This window comes from Macaca thibetana, chromosome 11, assembly GCF_024542745.1.
Source record: "Macaca thibetana thibetana isolate TM-01 chromosome 11, ASM2454274v1, whole genome shotgun sequence".
Taxonomy (NCBI): Eukaryota; Metazoa; Chordata; class Mammalia; order Primates; family Cercopithecidae; genus Macaca; species Macaca thibetana.
The window spans coordinates 42,130,933-42,139,000 of NC_065588.1; the positions used below are offsets into that span (position 1 = coordinate 42,130,933).

The 8,068-nt window shown below is 37.8% G+C and overlaps 1 protein-coding gene across 1 annotated transcript in view; it reads left to right on the plus strand.

Annotated features, from left to right (window-relative positions):
* ARID2 (AT-rich interaction domain 2) overlaps positions 1-8,068 on the plus strand; it is a 188,494-nt gene that overhangs the window by 176,540 nt on the left and 3,886 nt on the right. The gene's annotated exons all lie outside the window — the stretch shown is intronic.

The window sequence follows — 8,068 nt, forward strand, 5'->3', positions numbered from 1 at the left end:
CTACTCGAGAGGCTGAGGCAGGAGAATTGCCTGAACCTGGGAGGCCTCCAAGGTTGCAGTGAGCGGAGATCGTGCCACTACACTCCAGCCTGGGCAACAGCCTGGGCAACTCCATCTCAAAAAAAAGAAAAAGCAAGTAAGATATATGGAAATTTACCCTCATTCTTATCGTAGAATATCTTGAACAGTATAAAAATATCAGCAGCTTTTTATTTGAAATTCAGAATCTAATAATTTGAATAGTATAAAATGTTTAATGCATCTCATCTCCATTCTGATCAAGCTTGAGCTCTGGAAAAGTGCAATATATTTGCCTTCTTTTGATATATGTATATTTAATGTGTAATGCAAGGGTCTTATTTAAAAATCAAATAGTATGTTTCTCTAATGAACAACACAAAAAGGAAATTAAGAAAATAATTCCATTTATCTATTTATTTGTTTGTTTATTGAGACAGTTTTGCTCTTGTCACCCAGGTTGGAGTGCAGTGGCATGATCTTGATTCACTGCCACTTCCACCTCCCAGGTTCAAGCGATTCTCCTGCCTCAGCTTCCTGACTAGCTAGGATTACAGGCACCCACAACCATACTCGGCTAATTTTTGTATTTTTAGTAGAGATGGAGTTTCACCATGTTGCCCAGTCTGGTCTTGAACTCCTGATCTCCAGTGACCCAACTGCATTGGCCTCCTAAAGTGCTGGGATTACAGGTGTGAGCCACCGCACCTGGCCAGTAATTCCACTTGCAATAGCATCAAAAAGAGTAAAATACTTAGGAATTGTCTTAACCAAAGAGAGAGAAGATTGGTACACTGAAAACTACAAAAGATTACTGAAAGAAATTAAACAATATATAAACAACTGGAAAGATTTCTCATATTCATGAATTGGAAGACTTAATTTAAGTGAGATGTTAGTACTTCCAAAGCATTCTACAGATTCATTGCAACCTGTCAGCATCCCAATGATTTTTGAAAAAATAGAAAAATCCAGTTATGTGTGAGTGACACAAGGTGAGGGTTGTAGATGCAGTTTCCTGTTTTCATCATATAGACAGGGCAGCTCTGCTGCAGAGATGGTCAACGTACCTAAAACCCAAAGAACCTTGTGTAAGAAGTGTGGCAAGCATCAACCTTACAAAAGTGACACCGTATGAGAAGGGCAAGGATTCCCTGTATGCCCAGGGAAAGAGGCCCTATGATTGGAAGCAGAGTGGCTGTTTTGGGCAGACAAAGCCAGTTTTCCAAAAGAAGGCTGATGTGGTTTGGCTCTGTCCCCACCTAAATCTCATCTTGAATTCCCACATGTGGTGGGAGGGACGTGGCAGGAAGTAATTGAGTCATGGGGGCAGGTCTTTCCTATGCTATTCTCATTATTGTGAATAAGTCTCACGAGATCCGATGGCTTTAAAAAGGGGAGTTTGCCTGCAAAAGCTCTCGTCTGCCACCATGTGAGACGTACTTTTCACTTTCCGCCTTGATTGTGAGGCCTCCCCAGCCATATGGAACTATAAGTACGATAAACCTCTTTCTTTTGTAAATTGCCCAGTCTTGGGTATGTCTTTATCAGCAGCGTGTAAACAGACTAATACAAAGGCTAAAACCACGATTATGCTAAGGCTGGAATGTGTTGAGCCTAATAGCAGATCAAGAGGATGCTGTCCATTAAGAGACGCAAGCATTTTGAACTGAGAGGAGATAAAGAAGAGAAAGGGCCAAATGATCCAGTTCTAAATTTTGGGATATTTTTCTTTTGATTTTGAAGAGAAAACGTTGAAGCTTTAGAAAAATTATAGGAAAATAAATACGGTGATAATCTTACTCAAAAAAAGAAAAATTCATTCTAGAATTCATACATAATCTCAAGAGACCCTGAATAGCAGAAATAATCTTGAGAAAGAACAGTGTTGCAGGACTCCCACTTCTGATTTACTACAAAGCTAACATAATCAAAACAGCGTGGTACTGGCATAAAGACAGCCATAGAGACCAATGGAATAGAAGAGAGGGCCCAAAAGTAAGCCCTCACATATTTGGTCAAATGATTTTCCATAAGTGTGCCGATTCTTCATTCAATGAGGAAAAGACAGTCTTTTCAACAAATGGCATTTGAACAACTGGATATATACATCAAAAAAGTTGGATACATAACCTGTACCATATATAAAACCTAAATATAAGAGCTAAAACTATAAAACTCTTAGAAGAAAACATAGGGCAAAAGCTTTATAATATTGGATTTGGCAGTGATTTCTTGGGATATGACACCAAAGACACAGGCAATAAAAGGAAAACCAGACAAACTAGACTTCATCAGAATTTAAAACTTGTACATCAAAGGACACTATCAACAGAATAAAAAGGCAACCCATAGAATTAGACAAAATAATTGCAAGTCACCTGTCTGAGAAGAAACTAATATCCAGAATATATGGAGAATGCCTAGCTGCTGTGGAAAACAGTAAGGCAGTTCCTTAAAAAAACAAACAGAATTATCTGTTTCATTCAGCAGTCCCACTTCTGAGTATATTCACAAATGAATTGAAGGCAGGGAATTGAACAGATATAGATATACCAATATTCATGGCTATTATTTACAACAGCCAAAAATTGGTATGGAGGCAACCTAAGTGTCTATCGATGATAGACAAAATGTGGCATGTACATACAATGGGATATTATTCAGTATTACAAAGGAAAAAACTTTTAATTTGCATATAGTAAAGTTCACCCTTTTTAGTGTACAGTTCTATGAGTTTTGAGGTTTTTTTAATCTTTGAGACGGGGTCTCACTTTGTTGCCCAGGCTGGAGTGTAGTGGTGCGATCATGGCTCACTGCAGTCTTGACCTCTCCAGGCTCAAGTGATCCTCCTACCTCAGTTTTTGTATTTTTACTAGAGATGAGGTCTTACCATGTTGCCCAGGCTTGTCTTGAACTGCTGGGCTCAAGCAATCCACCTGCCTCTGCCCCCCAAAGTGCTAGGATTACAGGCTTGAGCTACTGAGCCCGGCCTACAAAGGAAAAAAATTCTGTGACATATGCTACATATGAATAAACTTTGAGGACATCATGCTAAGTGAAATTAGCATGACACAAAAGGACAAATATATGGTATGATTTCACTTACGAGATACCTAGAAGAGTCAAATGCATAGAGACAGAAAGTAGAACAGTGGTTACCAGGGGCTGGGGGGAGTTCAGGAATGGAGAGTTACTGTTAAGTGGGTAGAGAGTTCCATTATGAGATGATGAAAAAGTTGTGGAGATGGATAGTGGTGATGGTTGTACAACAGTATGAATGTACTTAATGCCACTGAGGTGGTTAAAATAGTACGTTTTATGTTATGTATGTTTTACCACAATGGAAAACTAAAACACAACAAAGGAAGGATTTGGGAAAATTGGAAGTGACTGCTAATGGGTATTGGGTTTCTTTTAAAGATGATGAAAATATTCTAGAATTGATTGTGGTGACGGTTGCACAATTCCCTGAATATACTAAAAACGAGTGAATTTTTGTTTAAATGGGTGGATTGAGCCAGACGCGGTGGCTCACGCATGTAATCCCAGCACTTTGGGAGGCCGAGGCGGGTGGATTATCTGAGGTCAGGAGTTTGAGACCAGCCTGGCCAACATGGCAAAACCCCACCTCTGCTAAAAAATACAAAAATTAGCTGGGCGTGGTGGCGCACGCCTGTAATTCCAGCCACTCAGGCTGAGGCAGGAGAATCCCTTGAACCCAGGAGGCAGATGTTGCCGTGAGCTGAGATCATGCCACTGTACTCCAGACTGTGTGGCAGAGCAAGATTGCATCTCAAATAAATAAATAGATTGTATAGTGTGTGAATTATACATCAATGAAGGTGTTAGAAAAAATAAATTTTAAAAAATCAAGGCAGGGCGTGGTGGCTCACGCCTGTAATCCCAGTACTTTAGGAGGCTGAGGCAGTTGAATCACGAGGTCAAGATATTGAGATCATCCTGGCCAACGTGGTGAAACCCCATCTCTACTAAAAATACAAAAATTAGCTGGGCCTGGTGGCACATGCCTGTAGTCCCAGCTACTCAGGAGGCTGAGGCAGGAGAATCACTTGAACCTGGAAGGCAGAGGTTGCAGTGAGCCAAGATCATGCCACTGCACTCCAGCCTGGCAACAGAGCAAGACTCTGTCTCAAAAAAAAAAAAAAAAGAAGTAGTAAGTGCTATAAAAGTTATAACCAGGCTGGGCGCAGTGGCTCACGCCTGTAATCCCAGCACTTTGGGAGGCCAAGGCAGGCTGTTCATGAGGTCAGGAGATCGAGACCATCCTGGATAACATGGTGAAACCCCGTCTCTACTAAAAATACAAAAAATTAGCTGAGCGTGGTGGCAGGTGCCTATAGTCCCAGCTACTCAGGAGGCTGAGCAGGAGAATGGCGTGAACCTGGGAGACGGAGCTTGCAGTGAACCGAGATCCCACCACTGCACTCCAGCCTGGGCGACAGAGCATGACTCCATCTCAAAAAAAAAAAAAAAAAAAAAAGTGTGTGTATATGTGTGTGTATATATATATATATATATATATATATACACACACACATACATATATATATATATAAAACCAAATAGTTCCCTACTTTGCCCTCACTACCCACCTCCAGGGGGGGATCCTGCAACAATTTGAGCTAATGCAATTGCTTTTATATTTCAAAAGAATATGTCTGTGTTACTATTTCTTAACTTACCTAAATTTATACATTTATTGACTTCCCTTTTAAGAAATTGGATAGTCTTAAACCTCTCTTCTTCCCACTTTCCTTTTTCCTCATCATATTATTGTTCCATCACAGTCGTTGATTAAATCTTAAATCAGATGTTATTGTTGGATTGTTTGATGTTGAGCCAAGTGTTATACTATTATGTTTTTCTTTCTCTTTTTTATTTTTATTTTTTGAGACAGAGTCTCGCTCTGTCACCCAGGCTGGAGTGCTGTGGCGCGATCTCAGCTCATTGCAACCTCTGCCTCCCAGGTTCAGGTGATTCTCCTGCCTCACCCTCCTGAGTAGCTGGGACTACAGATGCCCACTACCATGCCTGGCTAATTTTTTTATTTCTAGTAGAGAATGGGGTTTCACCGTGTTGGCCAGGCTGGTCTTGAATTCCTGACCTCAAGTGATCCACCCACCTTGGCCTCCCAATGTGCTGGGCTTACAGGCGTGAGCCACCACACACAGCCTTTTTGTCTCTTCGTATTACGCCCATAAAAAGCATGAGTGCCATGCCTTTTGCTTGGCTTTTTATGGGCCTAGTATGATTTTACCATGTATTTTAATCAATATCTTTCAAGCATATCAATAAGCTGTCCACACACAGTTGTTAAACTTCTATCAGATTTTCATTTTTAGAATTTTTTTTTTCCTTGCAAACTGCCCTCCCGTAGTCTAGACAGGTTGCTCTCTGGACCTGGTACACAGCTCTTCTCAGGAATTGTCTCCATGTTGAATCCCTTTTCGTTGAAACCCATTTATTTTCTTTTCTTGTTTTACTGTCTTCATGTAAAAGCATATCCTTTCAATAATTTAAGACACTGCATGCCTAAAAATGTCTGTAGTCTACCCTTACTCTTGATAGTTGTTGGCTGTACATAACGTTCTAGATTGAAAAGTCATTTTTCTTTAAAAATCTGAGGATATTGCTCTGGTGTATTCTAGCACCAGCTTTGCTGTTGAGAAGACTAGTGATATTCTGGTTCCCATTTCTTTGTATGTGATCTGTTTTCCTCCCTCTAGAAACTGTTGTGGTCTCTTTATTTCTGAATATTCTAAGGTTTCATGATGATGATGTGTCTTCAGGGGGTGTTTTGTTGTTTTAATTGAAGTTATTATTTCGTTTTGGTGGGTCCTTTCAGTCTGGATATTTATATCCTTCAGTAATGGGAACTTTTCTGGTATGTTTCTTTTTCTTTTTTCTTTTTTAGCTTTCTGTTTTCTCTCTGTTTAATCTATTTTTTGGAAATTTCCTTAATTATTTTATTTTGTTTTGTTTTATTTTATTTTTGAGACAGAGTCTCCCTCTGTAGCCCAAGCTGGAGTGCAGTGGCGCGATCTTGGCTCACTGCAAAAAATAACCTGTGAATATAGAAGTTGAGAGAATATCATTTTATAGAAAAACAAAATAGGCATATTTTGTTTTGTATCAAAACAAAGTGAGTGCTTAATTTTTTAAAACCTCACAAAATTAAACATTTATATCAAAAAGGAAATTATTAGTTACTTTTAAATCATCCTAGTGATTTCAGTTTATTCTTTCTATTTTTATCCATGCAATATTCAAATAAAAGAATGCTTTTTAACATGTAACTATCACTTTGAAAAATATTATGATTTTGTTAACTTTTTGAAACTGAAGTCTTTTTTCTTTCTTAAAATTTTCTTGATTGTGGGGGAAAACTGATTGTACTTTGTAAAGTTATTTTTATTTTGTAATTTTTTTTTTTTTTTTTTTTCAGATGGAGTCTCGATCTATTGCCCACGCTGGAGTGCAGTGATGCAGTCTTGGTCACTGCAACCTCTGCCTCTCGGGTTCAAGCGATTCTCCTGCCCTGGCCTCCCAAGTAGCTGGGATTACAGGTTCCTGCCACCACACCCAGCTAATTTTTTGTATTTTTAGTAGAGACAGGGTTTCACGATGTTGGCCAGGCTGGTCTTGAACTCCTGACCTCGTGATCCGCCCACCTCAGTCTCCCAAAGTGTTTTGTAAATTTTTAAATCAATTTTTGTACAACTAATTTTTCTTTTCCAGAAAGATCTTAGAAATTTCATACTTTATTTTAAAAGTTGTTAAATAAAATTTTAAAGAAAATCATAAAGATTATATAAAACAGAAGTGAAAAGTTTAATGAATTATCACAAAGTGAACCACTCATGTAACTATCTGTCCAAGTTAAGAAATAGAGCAACTAGTTGAAATCTTTCATTTTCCCTCCAATCTTTACTCTATCCTCCTCTCTGTAAGGGACCACTATCCTGATCTGTGACACCAGAGGGTTCATTTTGTCTGATTTTGAACTTTCTATAAGTGAAATCATACAATATTATTTTCAGCATTATATTTTTGAGATTGATTCATAGTATTTTATTCATATTATTGTATTTTTTTCTTTACTTTCGATGGGCAAATGGGTTATTTCCAGTTTGGGGCTGTTAAGAGTAATGCTGCTATGAACATTCTAAACCATATTTTTTTTGGCCATATATGGACATATTTCTGTTGAGTGTTTTCGAAGGATTGGTGACTGATAAGATGTTAAAACTTTACTACATGATGCCAACCAATTCCAAAATGATTTTATCAGTTGACACTCTATAGAAATGTATGAGAGTCTCAGTTGCTGCATGTACTTGCCAACATTTGGTATTGTGATTAAAATATTTAATTTTATCCACTCTTTTGGGTATGTGATGGTATGTATATATGAAAACTACATAAAACTGAAATGGCCCCAAAAAACATGAAAAGATGCCCAACTCTTTATTATTCAGTCTCATTTTTTACTCTTGTTTTATTTCTTTTCCTTTGCTTTACTACAGTAAAAGTGACTCCAGTCCCTACATTAAATTTTGATTTTGGTTTTTTGCATCTTTTTCCGTAAACTTCTTTTCTATAATGTTTTTTAATTCAAAATGTATGTGTCTTCATCTTCTCCTTTTTTCTCCTATAGTTTCTTTTATTCAGAGTTATTTTAATGAAGGCACCAAGGTTCTTGGTAATCTCATGCCGGCTGATTTTTTTTAACATTTAATATAAAATTTTTCACACATAGGCAAATTCGAAATAAGTTTGCAATGAAATTTTATATACCTGCCACCTAGCTATTACCATGACTATTTTAGTATACTTGCTTTATCACATATCTGTCCATTTATCCATCCCTCAGTTCTGGCTGATTTTTACCATTTTTCTCAGCCCCCAGCATCACTTTTTTTGCTAGATGATGCTCACTTTTATAATCTCTTATTATATAGATAGCCACATAAATGGTGTGATCTTTTGGGTAGAAAATATAAGGTTTATAAATTTTTAGAAAACA